The following is an 18368-nucleotide window of genomic DNA, read 5'->3' as shown; positions in this document are numbered from 1 at the left end:
GCTTTTTTATTCGGATTGCTCTTTGGAGGCAGTGGCTGCACCAGCCGCTCGTCCCTGAGCTCTCTTCCCTCCAACGCAACCATCTGGGTCCCCAGCCAGGCGGTGGGGGACACCGGCCTCAACACAGCTTCTTTGTGCATCCAATTTTCACACCCACGTGTGAGCAGTTTCCTTGTACATGTGGTCACCTGTAGCATCGTTCAGTCTCAGGAATCTGATTCAGTATTTCATCAAAATTATGCAAATGGCAGCTCCCCGAATAGTCTGAGCTGTGGAAACGCCTTTGGTTATTCCTATTAATACATGATATCTGCCTCAGTCCCAAATCACAATAAATGTGAGGAAACTGCAGAGGTCTGGTAGGCAGAAAGAGATGGATTGATCTCTTTTTTTTTTTTCAACCTGAAAGGGAAAAGCCAGCGTAAGCAATCCTGGAAGGGGACATGCGCTGAGGACGAGGACAAGCACTGGCAGGGACCACGGGTGGCCTTGGCAAACCACCCTCCAGTGAAACCCAAGTGCTGGGGCTCTGCTTTCACCTTGGGACCGCTCACCCTCCCGCTTTGCCTGGGGGGGAGCCTGGCAGCACCCCATGCCCCCAGAGCCTCGCTGCCCCAAGGTTTATGTGTTTTCCTTTTCACATGCTAAAGCGAAGCACGAAGCCAAGAGCCCCCTGAGCCTGTCCTCTTTTGCCCAAGGGATATTTTTGGAGGTGGATTAGGTTCTCAGGGGGTGTTTCTTTGGTTGGGTTTTGCTTGTCTCACACTGGATCTAGCAGTAAACCAGACACCAGCAGCTCGTTTTCCTGGCAATGGAGGGTCTAGCAGGGATCAGCGTGTGCTGTTGGGCGCCGTTTAGCCTGATTTCCTCTGCCTGGACAAACGGCATCTCTGCTGAATGGAGGCCATGTCTGCAGGGCTGGCATGTGCCAAGTAATCTATACTGGAGGATGACTCTGCTCCAGAGGTCCTGAGAGCAGCACTAAAACCACCAGCACTTGGGCAGTCAGTCAGGAGATGCGGCTGACTCAGTAACCCCCAGTCCCAGCCAGGAGATGTCCCCGAGAATCCTGCCCTCCAGATACATTTATTTTTAGGAGCCACAGTCTGGGATGAGCTTCAGAGGGGTAAAATGAGCATGACTGAGGGTGACTCACTGTCTCCAAGAGAGTGACAGCTAGTTTCTGCACCCGTGGCCACTGCCGCTTGCTGTGGGTGGTGCTACGTGGTGCCCGCGGTGGACCTGAAGCCCCTCTAGCCATGGGCAGGTGGCTGTGGGCCACACCAGCCACAAAGCCCTTGGAGCCACTGCTCTGGGTTGGGAGGCTGCAGAGCAGAGGAGGCAATTGCTCACCCTGATGGCGAGTAGTCAGACAGGCTGAGGGCACGGACAGAGGGAGAGGCAGCAGAGCTGAGACTTGGGACTACACACCTAACATCAGGGCGGATGCCAACATTTAGGGTCTGATGCTGCACCAACACCATCAGAGCACAGCTCGTAACAGGCTGCAACATCAAAAAAACCCAACAAACCATCAAGCTGAGGCAGAAGATCCATATTCCTCCTGAAAGCCAAAAGACAGGAAAAGCCCAGTGTGGCATTCCCTTTTTCAGGCTTTGGAGGAAAGGCACATCTGGACAGCTGAGCCCTTGAGAAGCATCAACAGCCTGGGCAGCTGCCTTCAGCTGGTATGGCTGGGACTGAAAGGAAATTTAAGTCCTTTGGGCTCTTTACAAGAAAATAGTGAGGGTGCTCAAGGCGACTACAAAGCAGTTGGGCAACAGCAATGGCACAAGAGTAATTCTTTAGAGATAAGGGAAAGACACAAAGAAAAATTGGCAATGGCCAACACCATCGGTAGAGCATCTGAACAAAGCAAAGCAAAAGTCAGCTGGGGCGCAGGACAGAGGGGGCAGCTGCTGCTTTTGCTCAACTGTGATTTTTTTGTGTTTGTGCAGTCTCTGAAGCCAGCCTAGGCCGCTGGATTCAGCTGTCAAGGGCCACAAGCCCAGCTTTGAGTATGAACTGACCGTGGAAAACAGAGGCTGAAGGCAAAAGGTTCAGAGAAGGCTGAGTGACTGCTCTCAATCCAGCACAGACACATTTTCACAGCACAAGAGGCAGCCAGAGGTTTGGTTATTTCTCCTGGACCAGCCTCCCAGGTGAGTGATGAGCTGCTGAGTACATCGGTTTGGACATTCAATCCACATCCATTGGGCAGTTTGTCGGGGCCGGTGGAAGGCTGTCTTAGAGTGCAAGGTGCTGGTGAGCAGCTTCCCGAGCTGGAGTCAGCAATGCTGGGGCTTTGCTGGGGCTTCACGACTACAATGGTGCAGTGATATCCCTTGCTAATGAAGCAAACAGGGAATTAAGGAACCTGCGTGAGCCAAACCTCCTTTGATCACCTGTGTGATCTCATCTAAAGAAGATGCAAGATGAAAACTTCCTACACAGCAGACCTTACCTCCCAAATCACTTTCCCACTGCCAGTTTCTAGCCCCTGATTGGCCAGCAATGGGAAACCAGAGATTTCCTCTTTCCAAATGGCCATGCAGCTCTCCTCTCAACACCACAGCACCACTGTCCAAAATGAGTCATTAGCCTAGCATAGGTCTCCAGGATGCCTGTGTGGCCCATGCTGAACACCTTCTCATGGTGACCTTCCACCTTTGCATCCTCACCTCTGGTACCAGGCTCCAGTCTTCTCCCAAGCCCTGCAGAAGGGGTAGCTGTTCATCCAGACTGAGGGCATGGAGTCACATAGCCTGTTCAGCCTGCTATTACACATACGTGTATATATATAGATATTAGGAAGTAATTCTTTACTCTGAGAGTGGTGAGGCAATGGAACAGGTTGCCCAGGGAAGTTGTGGATGCCCCATCCCTGGAGGTGTTCAAGGCCAGGCTGGATGGGGCTTTGTGTAACTTGGTCTAGTGGGTGGTGTCCCTGCTCATGGCAGGGGTGTTGGAACTAGATGATCTTTAAGGTCCCTTCCAACTCTAACCATTCTGTGATTCTATATACACATACATATACATGTGCAGATGTATGTATACATATATATAGCTACACACACGCACTCTTGCTGTGTGTGGTCCACAGCAGCTGGTTCCCAGAGCTGAGAGGCTTTGTGGACACACGCAGTTTGCACAGGTCCTGTCAGACCCAGATGGGTGCTGAGCCTCTCCCAAGCCCCTCTCCCATTGCTTTGGGCAAACAGTCTGAGTCTGGGTGCAGCGTCCGTAGGGACAGCAGGTGACATGCCCGCTATGCCCGGTGGCCAAAGTATATGAGTCCTCTGGCTAATTTAGCGGCAGCTGGTCAAACGATGACGGCACACCCCCATCCAAGCTGCCTCGGAGCTGCTGAGGTGTCCCGGGATGACTGCGCTGGCCATGAGTAAGCCCCAGCTGGCAGCTGCAGATGGGCGGGCTGCCTGCCGGAGCGCAGCCTGTCCTGCCCCTCTGCCAGGCCCACGGCTTGCTCCAGCAGCCAATTCTTCAGCAAAGCCGAGGTGACACAGCAGAAAGAGCAGCTTTCGCTTGTCTCCGTCCCCTTCGGGAAGGCACCTGTCAGCTGAAGGAAGCACCAAGCTGGATGGTCAGCTGCGTGACCGGACACTCCAGAGCCCTGCTGCGGGCACCGGTGGGCAGAAGTCCCCTAGGGCTTGCCTGGTCTACACCAACCATCAGGTCAGTGCTAGGGGAGGTAAACAAGCCCTAGCACCCACCATCTGTGCAGCAATTTCTGCCTGTGGACTAGTGCTTGTGCCATCACCATGCCTCTAATTAGCAAATGGGAAAGTAAATCTGCATAGTGCATTGAGGCAAACCCCCGAGTCATTTCAATGTACCCACACATCTGCAGCTTCTTCAGAAGTTTTCTCAAGGAACAGATGCTTTTATTACGTACAGAGCGGTACAGACATTAAAACTGATGAAAGCATGAGGTGGGACAGGTCTGTAGCCATGCAGGAGGAACAGGGGAGTGAAGGAGTTTGCTGCATCTTGCAATGTGAGATGTCCTTTGCAGTCGTCCTTCCCAGGTGTGGAGGACAAGATTTATTCAAATCCAGCTGGAGCGTGTTTCCCAGCGCCTGCAGCAGCCCTTCTCTGGAGACCTGGTGGGAGAGCTGCAGGCAGGCTGGGGGAGACCATCGCCGGAGCTCTGCATCCCTCCTGTGAGACCAAAGCTGTTGCTTTGAGCCATGCAGAGTGTGGGAACACCTCAGGAGGAGAAACCAGTGAGCAGGCAGCCGGGACTGAGAGCAGGACCACCGGCCCCCTCCAGCCCGTGCTCTTCACTACGGGCACAACAGACCCTTGTGAACACCCAGGCAAGCGCTGCCTGTGCAATGTACAATTGCTGTGGGTTTATCACAACCAAAACATGCCAGGAGGCAGTCTGCGACTGAAGGCGTTTGCCCCACCAAAGCCCTATGAGGTAGGGACAGAAGTGATTCAGGAGAGGATTTTAGGGGGGAGTCAGGTCCTGCTGGAGCTGCTCTCCACCAGAGGCCACCCCTGCGTGGTCTCTGGGCGTGCGCTTCTCCAGGGTGAGCTCTCCCAAAGCTTTATTCTGGATTTTGGTTTCATGGGCTGAAGAAACTGTTGCAGCAGATGAGCTGACAGAGCATAACATCTGCTTGTCATCCCAGAGGTAGGGAGAGGAGAGAGAAAAAGAGCCATAGGTACACAAAGCAGAAAAAAAGGAAAAGAGGAAAAAAGTATACACAGACCAGATGAAAAAAACAAACAAACAAACAAACAAACAAACAATGAAAACCCAAACAAAACTCTCAGAATTAAGCCAGTCAGTCTTCCATTCCTTTCTCACAGCTGACCTCCCTCTCACCAGCCTGATGCCCGTTGCTCATGCAGGAGTTACCTAAATGGTCGGCTGAGAGGTTTCCAGGAGCTTGCCTTACTGCTCAGCTTTGCACGATTCCCCGGCAGCAGCTGAGGCAGCAGCTACCTCCACGGCAAGGAAAATGATCTGCATTTTCTCCTCCTGTCTGATTTAAGATATTATAAGCCTTCGTGGTTTTGCAACACGCAAGTCTGCTGCCTGCGTGCAGGTGAGGCATGTAAGGCTTGCTCCCACTTTTCGGGGAGATTTTTGGTTGGAGGCCACACACAGCTGATAGCTCATGACTTCTGCCTCTGTCTTACAGTCATCTTGGCTGAAAATGGTGAGCAAGATTCACTTATTTCGCTTCATTTTCTTCATTATTTTCTATTTATTCAGCATGGGCAACATTGTTCATCCTGTAACGTTTCTTGGAGGCCAGGGAGAAAAAGCATGGCCGTGATTCATTCATGCAAAGCAAATTTTATTTGGAAGTCTTTATTTGTTGAGAAAAGCCTTAAATGAAAATCAAAAGGTAAAGAATCAAGACTAAGGAAAAAAACCAAACCTGTGGGGACTTTCTCCTCCCTCAGAATAAGACGAGTGACTGTCCTTTCAATTTGCCGCTTTGCTTTAATGACTCCCACGGATTTGTGCTAGTGTAAGGGAACTATTAATTAACGTCGAAGATTTATTTTTCTCTGGAAGAATCCAGTGCCTGGCCTTGTGCCAAAAGGGATGGGACACTTCTCTCTCTGGCATTCGGAAAGAGCCTGGATTCATCCCACCTACTACCAGGCATTGAACGCACAGCTAGGACCTCCCCGTGTCAGGGGAAGAGAGGACCCCTCAAGGAGCGATTCAGCTCCCAGGGGACAAAGCCACCCTTCAGAGGTGTCTCTCTCACCCCAGGGGCTGTTGGGGCATCCAAGGGCAACCCAGACCTTCACGGCAGAGCCTTCTTGAAACGCTTAAAGTGGCAGCACTTAGTAGGAGTCAAGATGTTCCCAAAATCAGACCAAAAGCTCAGAGAAGGCCTGGTTGAAGGGGGCAGGCTGGGGAGAACATGGTCCTTTTGGATAAGAGCTTTACGCAAGGCGTAATTATCACCACACACCAACCCGTCCAGAGGCGCAGGGGCTGGGAGGAGAGGCACCATAGTGCCGCAGCTCTCACGCTACTGGCTCTACAAGCGATCGTTGCCTATTCCTGCACAACAGCTGGCACTGCAAAAGGTTGCCTGCTAGCTCGATATTACAGCAACGACGAATTCTTGTCACTTGAACTGCTTGGTCTTGGTTTGTCCTGTGAGCCAGGGTGTTTTTACCCCACGGACTTTGTGGATTAGGAGGATCAGGTGGGAAGAAGCCAGGCTGCGAACGCAGACAAAGCGTTCCTCAGGCACATGGGCAGCGACGGCCACTCAGGGCCTGGAGGAGCAGAGCTCCTGCCTGCCCAGCCCACCCTGCCCAGCCAGCCTGCCTGCTTATGCACCGCCCATCAGCAGATATCAGCTTTTCCTCAGCATCCTAATCTTTTTGAGATATGATCAAAGAGCTGGGCCCGGCAGCACTAGTTGGCTCCCGCCCAGACTGCATGTTCCCTTTTCCCATATGGAGCAGAGGGACTTTGCTGTCATGTCACAAGCTCATCTGGACCGTACTCCTCCCAGACAGCTCAAGGACAAGGGTCCATGTGTGACATTTTTTGATCCTTCCTCTCTGGAAGGTGATAAAACCTGAGCGCTGGGACTGCCTACCAGCACAGCTGGACCATCACAGATGCTGCCTTCTCTGTGTTCTCCTACCACTCACCAGCGTCTGCCCTCAGCAGCCAGTGCCCAGCCTTTGAGAGGACAACATGGGGTAGGTCCTGACAAGGAGCTTGCTCAGGGACAGGGAAGACCAACCTCTCTGATGCCCGGGAAGAGCTGCGGGTCACAGCCCCGTGGTGTCAAGCTGGGTAGCGAAGGGGAGATGAAGTTCAGCAGCGCGCACACAGTGCCAGCTCCACCACCACCCACGCGTGGGCGCAGCTCTCCATCCACGGCACCGGCACTGGGCCAGCTGTGGGCATTTAGGATTGAGACAGGCACTGGGATTCACAAAGTGCCAGCTCAGAGGTAAGTGACAGTCACAAGGGACGTTGTATTAGGGGCAAGTCACCATTCTGTGACTGTAACAAGCCTGGGCACGTGCATGCCTTGGGTACCATGCACTGTTCTGATCGCTTCTTTCAAATATATAAATATATATATATATCAGGGATAGAAAATATAAAGAAAAAGGCGAGGGGGATGAACATCGAAACATATAAAGGTTTTGTGTAAGAAAGACTAGACTCTTCTGCTTGGAAATGCGAAATGAAGGAGAAGAAGGGGGGCTTTTTTTTGAGGACTATAAAATCCCTAGTCCCCCTAGAAGGGACACACAGAAAGTGACCTGCCACTCGGGTTAACGTAAACCAGAAGAAGCAGGTCCTCACTCAACTCACATGTAGCCTAAGGGGGAAAAACTCAAGGTTCAAAAACTAAGTAGGCGGATTCACCCAGGCTAAGGTCAGCAGTGGCAATTAAAAATAATGTAAAAAGGACAAGCCCTTCTTTAGACATGGTGAGATGGTCCAGGTGGGAAGGTGAGGCACAGCGAGGCTTCTACCATAAGCCATCAAAAATACAGTTGGAGTCCACTTTCCATTTATTACACCGTTCATACCTACTGCTTAACCCAGGGTTTACCCGGAGGAAAGGCTGGCGATTTCAGCAGCAAACCTGTGCTTGTGCTCTTCTAATGCCAGGGGTTACTGCGGCACAGTGACAAGTTGAACGCCAGTCATACCAGCTGCTTTCTCACCAGCCAACAGGCGGTGAAACACGAGGTAAAACAGGGCTGGCATCTGGCTGGAGCCAGCTGTGCCCTCAGGGACCACTGGCTGGGTGTCCAGCCTAACTTCTCCCTCACACACAGCTCCTAAAGGAGGATGAGCCCAGGTGAGGTTTTCATCCTACGCTGCTCTCTTTGGTGGGGCAGGCAGGTGCAGGATTATTGGCAGATTCCAGTGCAAGAAAAGGAAAGATTTTTTCCTAATAGGTTAAAAAAAAGTAATGCAAAAAGATGTTTTGGGGATTTTTCACAGATAAAGCTGCTGCACTGGATACACCAAGTACAAAACCACGCGTGGGAAAAGGTGCCTTTTTCATTTGTATTAGCATCACAGGGGCTAGCAGACTGAAATGCTACAATAAATAAGGCAAATGTGCCGTTTGGATCTCCAGCAGCCTTTAGGAATGTACCTCTTCTCGCAGTGAAGAAAAGGCCAGAGAGAAATATTTCCAGCAATAAGTTGCTTTCTGTGCTTCAGCTGAGTAAAGAAAGGCCTAGTTTATACCCCGTTGTTTAGTAACAGCTCATTTCTGGGGCTCTGATTCACTTGGAGCAGCAGCCGCCGCGTACGCTGTTTACTGAACTGCCACAAAACTGTGCGCAGCACTTAACGGGAAGTATCTGATGGTTTGTAGTATGGCAGGCAGCAAACGCCTGCTGCGGTTGATTTACACCTGAAGCAAAGCAGAGGTGCAGAATGAAACTCAAAGGCACTGTTGCAAATCTGCTCCAAGAAGGAGTTGGGTTATTTCTAAAAAGGAAAAGAAACCAGCAAACAAATACCTTCTCCTACTCACAGCTACTGGAGGTGCAGCTGGACCAACTTCGGCTTTTCCAGAAGCATGACATTAGAAAAAGGCTGGGTTGAAGTCACGCACGGAGGCGGGCTTAAATAGCGGGTTGTGCTCTAAGAAGCTGGCTGGGGAGAACAAAACGAGGTGGTAATTAGGGAAAGGGCCAGTTCTGAGAATACAATACACAATATTTTAAGACGGTGTGTGGGAGTGCTTTTGTTGGATAATTCACATTATCTCTGTTGGGAGGGATGGCAATTCCTGCTCAAGCTACCGTGTTACTTTACAACAACGCGGCAAAAACCAGGCTTGCAGTACGCGTCTCAAGAACTGGAGATATGCCAGTCATGGTTAGTCAATCCAGTAGCTTACCTTATCATTTCAAGGCATTTGAAACTTGCTGCTCTTTTGCTGGTACTGCAGGGGTACTATACAGGTAAGCAAGGCATGAAAGCAGTTCGCAGAATCACAGAATGATATGGGGTTGGAAGGGACCTCTGGAGATCTAGTCCAACCCCTCTGCCAAAGCAGGTCTACCTAGAGCAGGTTGCACAGGAACTCATCCAGGAGGGTTTTGAATGTCTCCAGGGAAGGAGACTCCACCACCTCTCTGGGCAGCCTGTTCCAGCACTCTGCCACCCTCAAAGTAACGAAGTTCCTCCTCATGTTTAGATGGAACTTCCTATGTTGAAGTTTGTGCCCATTACCTCTTCTCTTGTCACTGGGCACCACTGAAAAAAGACTGGCCCCCATCTTCTTGACACCCACCCTGTAAGTATTTATAGGCATTGATCAGATGCCCCCTCAGTCTTCTCTTCTCCAGACTAAAAAGATGCAAGTCCCTCAGCCTTTCCTCATAAGAGAGATGTTCTAGTCCCCTTATCATCTCACAGCAGTTGAGTGCTGCGTAACTTGGTAGTGTCTGCCTGGTGTCACCTCCCTCCATGAGGGTTCAGAGTGTGCTCTGCTGCCCTCACTCAGAGCCACCACTGTCACCTTGATGGCCTGGAGCCTCGCCGGCAGCTGCCACACAAGTCTACCTTCCTCCACTGATAGCAGGTGGAACGCAGTCACCTTGCGTAGGACCACAGCTCTGCTCTCCTTTCCACCCCTGCCCAGGGCATCAAGCTTAAAATGCAAGGGCATCCCTTCCTAAATGAGGCTTGAGGAGCTGGCGATCCTGCAATCCAGCACTGAGAGCTATTTTAAAAGCAAAACATGTGAAAGTGATCAACTGCTAATAAATACCTTAGACTCAAAGGGGTGCTCATAGTGACAGTGTGCTACCTCTCAAAATGGGCTGGTAGTGATTTGCAACACCGACAACGAAATACGAGCCATGGAGTTGGGGAGGACTTTCTAAAAGACCTCTTTGAGCAAATGCCAGCCTTCTCACAGAACACAACTTCATTTTCAACTACAACTTTTAATAATTTGGGGCTTTTATTCAATATTTTTCAGCCTTTTAAAATTCAGCTTTCAGCTTATTTCTTAGCTGTTATTCAATATTTTCATCAGTGTTAACTGAGCCCAGGGAGCATTTGCAGTTTTAGCTTGGATTAAGCCTTTATCCCTCATTGTTTTAAATGCATGAAAGTCAACTGAGTTGTTTTGTTTGATGTGCTCCATGCCACGGTGAATTCTGTGCTGGCAGGACTGTAAATGGGCCATGTGGTTCATGAATTACTAATCCCTGTCACTCACTTTTTCTGGGAAACACATACTATATTTAGTCTTTATACTTGGAAAAACAAAGCTGGAGAACTTTGAGGCTACTTTTCTCATTAGGAGTCTTTGGAATATTCCCTGAAAAAATGGCAAGATAATTCAGTCACCAAGTATAAGTGCAATTCATTAACGGTGGTGGAAATGAGACCCTTGAATTGAGAGGCTAATTAAGATAATTAGATCTAAAGCCTGAAAGGAAACTATGCAGTCATTTCTTAAAATCTCATTTATACTTATGTAAATCTGGACCAACTCCACTGTCATTTTCTGGATTTATACCCAAGTAATTGACATCACTATTGAGCTCTTCCAAGCTCTCAATATCAGCAAAAGGCATTGAAGTGAAACAATTAACACACAGGCTGTGTTTTTCTCTGTAACTTCTAGGTGAACTTAATATCACAATGCTTTTCTTTCCAAAGGTACTCTGCCATTCTGATGGATTACTTATTTAAAAAAAAAAATCAAAAGTTTGATGAAATTAGAGGACTGTCATCAGTTTAAAGAGCTGCCAACTTCCACAGCACTAGAAAATGAAGAAAGTTGAAAGGCTTCAGCATCAACTACTGCCTCTTCCAGGAGAGCCATTATGTTTAATCTGTGTCTGTCTTATGGAAGGAATTTCTCCTCTGCTGTTCTTGCGACTGCCAACAGCGCTGAGACCACCCTGTAGTAAAAAACCCTAAATAAATGCGGTACACAAACCAAGTAGAGAAGTGGACAAAGTCAGAGGGAGACACAACATAATTATACACAGGTATGAATTTTAACGATGCATTTATGTGCAATTGCCTGCTATGCAGTCATCAGGAAGAGGAGCCTTTCTTGGTTTGTATTTAGTAGGGAGCATTTGGCAGATTTCTGACTGTGTGACATGCTCTTCTCCCTCCCACCCCATCCCCTCAGTGATATTAGCTGTAGACAGAGCTCTGCCCGTCTTGTCTTACAGGGAGCTAATATGAACTGAAAGGCAGCTATGAAACACTGAGCCCTGTTGCCTGCCTCTCTCTTACATCCAGAATCTAGATTACTGCATAACTGTCATGAGAAATAGGGAGAGCTCATGTCTCCCTCTGACTCAGCTGCTTAAAACAAATCCAGGGGGCACACCTAAAATCTGGAGACAAGCAGGGATTTAAAAACCTGAAAATCTAAACCCTGTCCATCACCAAAAATATCACATTATTCCATGCTTTGGAGCTGATTTTCCTCTCAACCTGAAAGAACTGAAGGAACCAGGAGCAAGAAGCAGCCTGGAGGAGACCAGATGCTTCAGTGAGAGCTGCTGCTGAACAGTTTACAAAAATGTATTAACAATAAAGAAGGAAGGGGACAGGAAGAAGGGCACCAGAAGATAACAGCAGGATAACTCCTCAGCCCAAGGAGTTGTCGAGACCTTTACCCATTGGTTGACACCTCCCAAGTAAATGCCTGCAAAACATCTGGGGACTCCTGGTTCCTCCCTCCATCATCACTTGGTGACATTTCAAGCAGACCAACAACATGGGGAGTGCGCACAACCTTTAGATTATATCACACGGTGTGATGCAGTGTCTGGGATAGTAAGAAGGTCCTCCAGGGAAAGAGAAAAGAAAAAGTCTTCCCTTCAAAAAAAAAGAGGTAGAGGGGAGCTAGGTTCATTTGGTATAAGTGCGCCTGCGCTGCTCTTGCATAAGGCACTGAAAAGCACCCAGGATACCTGAAGCAGACGTGGCGCCTGAGGTCAACATCTGTTCTCATTATCAATATGAAGCGTTGTTTCTTTTTTTTTTTTTTTTTAATATTTTCTTCTTTGGAAGGTTTTCTAGAGCTGCGTGCAGCAGTCAAAGAGGGGCTGCCAACCTTGGCACGGGAGGCTGCCACATCGCAGGGAGCGCTGGTAGCTCCCCCCTGGATGAAGGCCAGTTCTGGTTCCTGCCGCTCTGGCAGCTCAGCGGGAACTGGGAGTCACGGCCTTGCAGACAGGAGATATTCCTGGCTCGCTAAACAAGCACCGTGCTCTCAATGAAACCGGAGACAACTGCAAATAGCCCCCCTCGGTCCAGTCCCCGACTCCTGTGCCTGGTTCACATCACTTACCGTCTGAATTCAAATTTGTGGAGTCAATGCCAGCATTTCATCAGCTCTGCCGAGTTCAGGGTCAGCCCTTCCCAACTGTCCCTTGCCTCATAAACCTGAACCCTTCAAACCTCTGTCCTGCGGGAATCCACATTCTGCGCAGTACTCTGAATTTAGGAAATAAATTCACAGAATATAAAACCTAAAAGAGGTCTCCTTTTCACCAAATACGCAGGGAGTTTTAGGCTCCAGGACTGTACGCTCTGTATCTTTTCCATTTGTACCCTGGAATTTCATTTTCATGTATTAGGACAAATCACTGCAAGTGACTCCTTCCAGCAGGCAGTAAGGCAAGGCAGCTTTCCAGCTACGCGCAACCCAGGGCATGGGACCAGTCTGTCCCTGCTGGGCACGGCAAAGCCAAAAAAAACCCTTCCCCTCCTTCCCAGTTCCATCAATGCTCTGACATTTAATGTCACCTGCACACTGGTGTGGTTGTGGTTCTCCAGGCATTCTCCTTAGCAGCAGCAGTCAGATTTGAACCAAAATCTTGTTGTTTTATTTTATTTTTGTTATTTTATGAGCAACAATATGCATCAACATATTTTTTCAGCAGAAAATTGGGGTTTCCCATATAACCATCAGGATAATTAGTCAGCTTTTTAATACAGTCATACCTCTCCGTCCTTTTCCTTGCTGCTAGGATGCTCTGTCAAGGTACCTGTGGAAATTAAAGTTCAAAGTCAGAGCATCATAACAACCTGACTACAAGGAATATATCCCAGTTTGTGAATAAACATCTAATACTCTACACATTCGGAGTACAAGAATTGCTATAGAAATGGGATCCTGTGAATTAGGTGTTATACAGCTGTCTCCCAAGTAACCCAAATCATCTCTCATACCCCAAAGGAAAAAAAAGAAAAGGTTGCTTTTGGCCCAGTGGGACAAAATCTGAGCAAAATCGCTTCTTTCTCCTGTGTACGTTAGGCATGATGCATTTAATTGAAAACCTGTGGATTACAATCCCAGATAAGTATCTGATTTTGACCTAGAGGTTTGGGTTGGACCTGTCATTAGTGTAAACACAAAGTTTCTAGTCTTTTAAAAAAAAATGGGATCTCCAATATCTAAGGAGAAAGAAGCAAAATTCCATAGACAAATGAGAAATATGTACGCGTTGGGACTCATTATTTTAATGGCAGTAATAAGCCTTCCAAAATGTAGGCTATTTCATGAAGATTGTTAAAGTTTAGCAGTCAAAGGAGAACTGCAAGACACTTTTACGTGTGCTGATGATTAACAGAAGCACATCTTGGAATTACGTGACACGCATAACCTACTAAATGGTCTCTTGTCTTGATATGTTTTATTCTAACACAATCATCCAGTGGATAGTCCGCTGCACACTTAAGGCTCTCTCTCACAGCAAACCAAAACACACACAGGATAACAGTTCAGCATCTGTTGTTCCCTCAAAAATTAGACCTGGACTTGGATTAAGGAACTAATGAATCAAAAGGTATGGTTGCAAGGGAAGAAGAGACAGAGCTTCCCATGCAGTGGTTTTCCATACACCTTTCCTCCACTGCTTTTAGGAGACAGAGCCCGTGCCAGGCTGTATGACAAGATTCCTGGTCGGTTTGCTATGGAGGTGGTCATATAATTGAACTGGAGACCATTATACCACGCACACGCCGCTGCTGGAGCCCTGGACAGTCATGCAGGGTGATGAAACGCAGTTGCACAGCCACAAAGATCCTGTGTAGTGCCCTTGAGACCAGTTTCCCACCAATTAGCTCTCCAAAAGTAATATTACTCTTTACTTGGCTGCAAACGAACACTGGCACCTTTAGATAAAAAAGCAACGAGGCGCTGAACCTGCTCCTTACAGCATTTCTGTGGGCCCTGATGGGCTCCAACGGGGCTCACACCTGGACCACCGCAACCTTTGCAAGGGACTTTGCGCTGAACCTGGTGCTGCTGGGGTATGTTATAACAACTAAACCAGCCCAGACATGGGCTGAAGAGCTCTGGGTGCAGAAATGTCCCTTTGTCCATCCAGGCGATGAGAAGCAGGAGAGGACCGATAATTAAATGGTCCATCCAGCTGAGATGGGAACCCACAGAGCACCTCCAGGGTCTGGCTGTGCCAGATATTCTGGTTACCACTTCTTCTGAGCTGTTTGGAGTCCAAGTCACGTGCAATGGCTCAGGGAGACAGAGGAACAAGCCTCGGCTGCACCAAGGGAAAGGGACGGGCTCGTTAAAACCACTGTATTTTAAACATTTCCCCCGACTGCATGCAGAAGTTCTTAATGTGCAAGGGAGTTTTTCTTGTATTAGAAGGGAAAGGAACATAGGAAATAGTGTCTGCTTCCTCATCAACATCTCAGTTTTCCTGGAGTATTCGGGTAAAAGTCAGAATAAAATACACAATATCTGCAATCCTGGTAAAAACAGTTTTCCATTCTTCATATAAAGATAATTGACAAAATCAGAGGACGTCCAATCCATTGTATTTAGTTTTTTTTTTAGTGCACAGTGATGGTGCCAGCATCCATCTTCGGATTCCCAGAGATTTAAAGCATGGCCTGAAATCTTTATGAATATGAAGCCCACTACTATCTCATGATGAAAAATTAATCACATGGGCTTTAAGTGACTTACTGCAGGCTTGCAGTAAATCAGTGCCAGCTCTGATAAAACCCCAGGGTCTTAACCTCTGCCTCCTCCTCCAGCTGATGTCTCTACCCCATGATATTTAACAGCTCTTCCTGCAGAAGACCAACTGTTGGTTAGTTATTTTTACAAGAAATGTAGGTTGCTGTATTACCGTTGCACAGACTGATGATACCAGTAACAGCAAACTAATTATATGGTGATATTGTGCAATTATAAGGCCATCCTGGAAATTTCTGGTAAATAAAAACCATTTTAGGAGAATCCAGTTATCATCAACTCTAAGATATTAATCCTGTGCTGTTCATGACAGTGGAAAGTTTGCAAAGTCCTCAGCATGCCTTTTTAAAACTGAATATTCATATCTGCTATTTTCTATTGAATTATTCAATGACTTTTATTAAAATAATTCTTGAACAGGGTGATTAAAATACATGTGAACAGATAAGTAATAAGTCGAGAGAAATTCTGGCATCTAAGATTTTAACAAAACATGACAACTATCAGCCCTAAGGAAAAAATATGGATACATAATGGCCAGTGTCACACGGCACATCAAAACAGTGCAAAGGAGGAAAATTAGTGAGGGAAAATACATGTCACATTATGGAAACTAAAGAAAGGTACACACACACATTTCTTCCTACAGATGGGGGTGTTTTTATGAGTGGAACAAATTTATTCCAAGCTCAAAACTGGAGCGTTTAGAAAGCTCAGGATGACAAGTACAATAACATTAGGAGCTGTAGAGGCAGCATTTCAAGGCAGTAGCATTTATTCTGCCTTCTGACGTGAACACCCACTCATTCTGACAACAGGAATCCAGAGGGAATAATGATGAGAAATTTATTTCCCTGCATTTCGATATAGATTCAGACCTTGTTATAAACCTGAACAGTGTCAAAATGTAAAGGTGAAGTTGTTGAAAAGCTGTACAATTTAGGAGATACTAAACACCTTTTGCAGATGCTGATGATTTGGGACCCAGTCCTAACCTCAGGCATACCTTGTTATAAAACTCCAGAAGAAGAAATTTACCATTTTTCCCAATAGTTCATGGTAAGAGATTTCCAAGATATTCAGAGATGTTTGCCACATTTTTATTATAATTTGATCTTTGCAGCTAAAACGTTAAAGCCAAATTCAGGCAGTTACTGAATTAATAAAAAGTTTTCAAGTTCAGATATCAATCATATTTACAAACCCCTACAGACACCACAGAATGAATGGTTAAAATGCAAATATGTTAAATACAATAGCAAGAGAACGATCTATGATCGTGTTCTTGCATCTTATTTCAACCACCTTTCTTTTTTCAGCAGGAAAACCAATGAGAATTATTAATTTGAAAAAAACTGGTATCAATCATCGTCTGCTCCAAAGTATTAGGTAATCAATTTTACTGGTCTGGTACCCTGTAAATTCGGTATCTTCTCTTTAAAGTCACTTGAATACATTTGGATTAGAGGTTTGGGGTCTGAACATGCATAAGTAGCAACCTGCTCTTTTCAGTGGGGATAGCCCTTTTTTGTAGTCATGACTGCTTGCTATTAAATACAGGAGACACTATCAATAAGAGATCAGTATTTGAGATGCTGGAAATCTATGATTTTTAGAATAATTGCTTCTCTTGAAACTTTTCAGTCATATGAGAAGTCAGAACTATACAAGAAAACTCATTTTCCCCAACAATTTAATAAGGAGGCTAAAAGCACCAAAGTCCTGCTATATTTCACTATGTAAAATAAGTTCAGAAGTCCTAGACAGGCTTTCTACACTTTAACATAAGTAAATTTAGATTAATTATCTAAGGCCTAGCAGATGGCAGATTTATCAGGTGATCATTTATGACTTCAAAAAGAGTTCATGCAACCATTTTCAAGGCAGTAAACCTAGCAGCTTCCCATTACACTCTTGCAGGACCTGTAACATGAACTGGGGTGGTATTCCCCAGGCACAAGCAAGCACACCAGCTCAAGCCCAGAACCACTCACCACTGAGGCTGGGGAGGAAAACGCAGAATTATTGACGACTCCAGCCCATATCTTGGAAGTACCTAGGGATCAAAGCACATTCCAGAGGCTCAGGCCAGGGAGGGCAAGATGTGCTACCTAAATAAACGTAACCCACACCCAGTGATTTCTGTGCCCACCCCTCAATTCTCTGAGCTTCAGTAACAGCCACGTGAATCGTTATCTCAGGCTGTCGCAAGTTTACAGCCCAGAGACTGCCTTGGGACATGAAGACAGGCTGTCCCCACAGCTCCTAATGCTTTCTGAGGTAGCTACCCTCCTTCCCCAGCACAGCAGGAAATCAGTTTCATGGATTTGCTATTTTTTTTTCCATTTGGCAACCATCTTTTGCCACTCTTTCCAAGGGGAGAGCAGAACTTAATGTCTTCCCTTTGCTCCTGCATCTCCAGGGAGAGATGTGTGAAAGGTGGGGCCGCTTCTTCCCATTCATGCGTTTAAGATTCTTCTACACGACAGCCCTTTTCTAGGCTATATTCATCATTCAACCTCCATCTTTTCTCCTCTCTTCCTTCTGAACTGGGTGCTGTTATCTCCTGTCTTCTCTTATTCTTGTCCCTCCTTCTCTCCACCCGCACACCCATGGCGTTATTACCGTATTACGCTGTCCCGTGAGCTCCACAGTCAAGCAGAGAGCAGAAGCGATGAAACAGGAGGAGAAAATTTCCTGCTTTCTGCTTGATTACAGGTTGGCTCTGCTTCATAGATCCAAGCCATAGATCTTCTGCAACACTTAGGATTATGGCCAAGGTGGCAAACTTTTGAAATAGAGGGGAGTCCTAGAACAAAATGGTGCTGATAATATGTGCCAATAACCACCACGGCTTAAAAAGTGTCTCACTGAAAAATTCTGCAAGGTGATAAAAATGCCTCAGATTACAGGGAACGTGATACAAATTCTGATTATTGATACCTGCTGTATTATAAGCACCGGTTGTTTGGAAATGCCACAAAACCCCTCCACTTGCACCTACATCACATCCTGTAAGGTTTATTGAGGTGGCCAAATTAATCCATAAACATTACAACAAGCGAAACTGTATTGCATCTAAGCTTGGCACAGTAGAACCCCTCTTACATGTGACAGAGCAGCTTTTGTTTTGTTCAGTACGTGTCACCAGAGAGAACCTGGTGAGGAGGTGGCCCAGCAGCACATTATTTCATAGAGGATTGGGGTTCAGATTTTTTTTACTCCCCGTTTCGTATCTCCTTCCAGCCCTCTTAGTGGAGAAAAAGATTTTAGCGCAAGGGCAGAGCTACCCCTGGTACCCACAGGAACGGCAGAAGCAGCCCTGCGGCGGGGCACTGGCCCTCAGGACTCTACTCCTAAGACCAGTACATTAAA

The sequence above is a fragment of the Numenius arquata genome, chromosome 2 (assembly GCF_964106895.1).
Source record: "Numenius arquata chromosome 2, bNumArq3.hap1.1, whole genome shotgun sequence".
NCBI classification, from domain to species: domain Eukaryota; kingdom Metazoa; phylum Chordata; class Aves; order Charadriiformes; family Scolopacidae; genus Numenius; species Numenius arquata.
The sequence above is the reverse complement of the archived record's forward strand: the minus strand, read 5'-3'. Positions refer to the sequence as shown.